Raw genomic sequence first — 3,007 nt, forward strand, 5'->3', positions numbered from 1 at the left:
AGATAGATAGATAGATAGATAGATAGATAGATAGATAGATAGATAGATAGAAACAGCAATCAACAAACACAGCTCATTGGTATCTTCCAATAGCAATGGTCTCAATTCCTTAACTGCAAGACACAGATTAACAGAATGTACGTGAAAACAAGATCCATCCTCTGCTGCATCCACGAAACATACCTTAACATCAAGAATAGACATCACCTTGAGGTAAAAGGATGAGAAAAGATATTCAAAGCAAACGGATCTAAGAAACAAGCCAATGTAGCTATTTTAATATCTGACAAAATGGACTTCAAACCAAAACTAATCAGAAGAAATAGAGAAGAATACTACATATTCATCAAAGGAAAAGTTTGTCAAGGGGACATTTTAACTCTTAACATCTTTGCCCTTGATACAAGGTCACTCACCTTTGTAAAATAAACATGACAGCTTAAATCACATACTGATCTTCACACACTGATACTGAAAGACTTCATTTCAGTACTGGACTTTCATTAATGGACTGGTCATCCAGACAAAAACTAAACAGAAAAATGCTGGAGTTTACTGATATTTTAAATCAAATGAACCTAACAGATATTTACAAAATATTTCATCCAAACATAAAAGAATATACCTTCTTCCCAGCAGCTCATGAAACTTTCTCCCAAACTAACTACATACTCAGATACAAAGGGAAGTCTCAAAAGATATGAGAAAATTGAAATAACATCCTACCTCCTATCAGACCACCATAGATTAAAGCTGGATTATCAAACACCACAAAGAGCTTATAAATTCATGGATAGTGAACAACTCTCTACTGAATGAAAAAATAGGTTAAGACAGAAATTAAGAAACAAATCAGTCTTTCTAGACTTGAATGAAAATGAAAGTACAATATACCCAAACTTATGCAACACAATAAAAGCAGTTCTAGGAGGCAAGACCATAGCATTAAGTGTCTACATAAAAATATTAGTGAGATCTCATACTAGTAACTTAACAGCACACCTGAAAGCTCTAGAACAAAAAGTAGTAATCACACCCAGAAGTAGACAGCAAGAAATAATCAAACTCAGGGTTAGAATCAATAGAATAAAAACAACAACAAAAATAATACAAAGAATCAATGAAACTCAGAGTTGGTTCTTTGAGAAAATCAGTAAGATTGACAAAGTCCTTATCCAAATTAATGAAAAGGCAGAGAGAGAAGATTCAAATTAACAAAATAAGAAGTGAAAAGAGGGACATAACTAAACACACTGAGGAAATCCAGAGAATCATAAGGACATACTTTAAAAACTTGTATTTCACTAAATTGGAAAATCTGAAAGAAATGGATACATACCACTTAGCAATGTTAAATAAAGATCAGATAAGCATAATCTAGGTCTTATCTTAAGATAATCCCTAGTGAAATAGAAGCAGTCATCAAAAGTCTCCCCCACCCCTCAAAAAAGCCCAGGGTCAGATGGTTTTAGTTCAGAATTCTACCACATTTTCAAAGAAGAGTTAATGTTAATACTTCTCAAATTATTCCACAAAAATCAAACCAAAAGAAATGTCGTCAAATTCATTTTATGAGGCCAGAATTACCCTAATACTAAACCAAAAAAGAAGAAGGAGGAGGAGGAGGAGGAGGAGGAGGAGGAGGAGGAAGAGGAGGAAGAGGAGGAAGAGGAGAAGAAGAAGAAGAAAGAAAAAAACCTAAGCAAAGAAAGAATTGCAGACTCACTTCCCTTATGAACAGAGATGCACAATTACTCAATAAAATACTTGCAAACCAAATCCAAGGACACATCAAAAAGATCATCCACCATGATCAAATAGGCTTCATCCCAGAGATGCAGGGATGGTTCAACATATGTAAATAGAGAAATGTAATCTATAATATAAATAAAATGAAAGACAAAAACAACATGATCATCCCAATAGATGCAGAAGTGGCCTTTACCACAATCCAACCCACTTTATGATTAAAAAAAAAAGCCCTGGAAATAATAGGGATACAAGGCACATACCTCAACATAATAGCATATGGGCAGTTTAAAGCAAAATCCATAGCCAACATCAACTTAAATGGAGAAAAACCTCAAAGCAATTCCACTAAAATCAGGGACAAGAAAAAACTGTTCACTCTCTTCATACCTATTCAATGTAGTATATGAAGTCTTAACTAGAGCAGAAAGACAATTTGAGATCAAGCGGGTACAAATTAGAAAGCAAGAAATCAAAGTATCCTTATTTGTAGATGATATAATAATATACATAAGTGATCCCAAAAATTCCATAACTTAACACTATAGCTGATAAAAAAGACATTCAGCAAAGTAACTGAATACAAAACTAACTCACAAAACTCAGTAGCTAAAACAATCCTGAGTAATCAAAGAATTGCTAGAGGTATCATCATCCCCAATTTTAAGTTGTTCAACAAAGCTACAGTAATAAAGCCAGCATGTTACTGGCACAAAAACAGACATGTTGATCAATAGAATAGAATTGAAGACCCAGAAATAAGTTCTCACATTTATCAACACATGATTTTTGATAAAGAAGCCAGAAATACATACTGTAAAAATGACAGCATCTTCAACAAATGCTGTTGGTAAAACTGGATGGCTGCATGTAGAACACAAATAGATCCATACTTATCACCCTGCACAAAACTTAACTCCAAGTGGATTAAGGACCTCAATATGAGGCCAGGTACACTGAAACTGGTAGGAGAGAAAGTGGGAATAGCCTTAAACTCATTAGCACAGGAAAAAAAACTTCTGAACAGAACACCATTAGCAGCACAGGAACTAAGATCAACAACTAATAAATGGGACCTCATGAAATTGATAAATGCTGCAAGGCAAAGGACTCCATTATTGAGACTAGTTGGCAATCTACAGAATGGGAAAACATCTTTACCAAGTACACATCCAAGAGAGGGCTAATATCCAAAAGATATCAAAGAGACTAGAGACCAAGAAAACAAATAACCCAATTAAAAATGTACTACAGATCC

Source organism: Grammomys surdaster, unplaced genomic scaffold (assembly GCF_004785775.1).
Source record: "Grammomys surdaster isolate TR1022 unplaced genomic scaffold, NIH_TR_1.0 67, whole genome shotgun sequence".
Taxonomy (NCBI): domain Eukaryota; kingdom Metazoa; phylum Chordata; class Mammalia; order Rodentia; family Muridae; genus Grammomys; species Grammomys surdaster.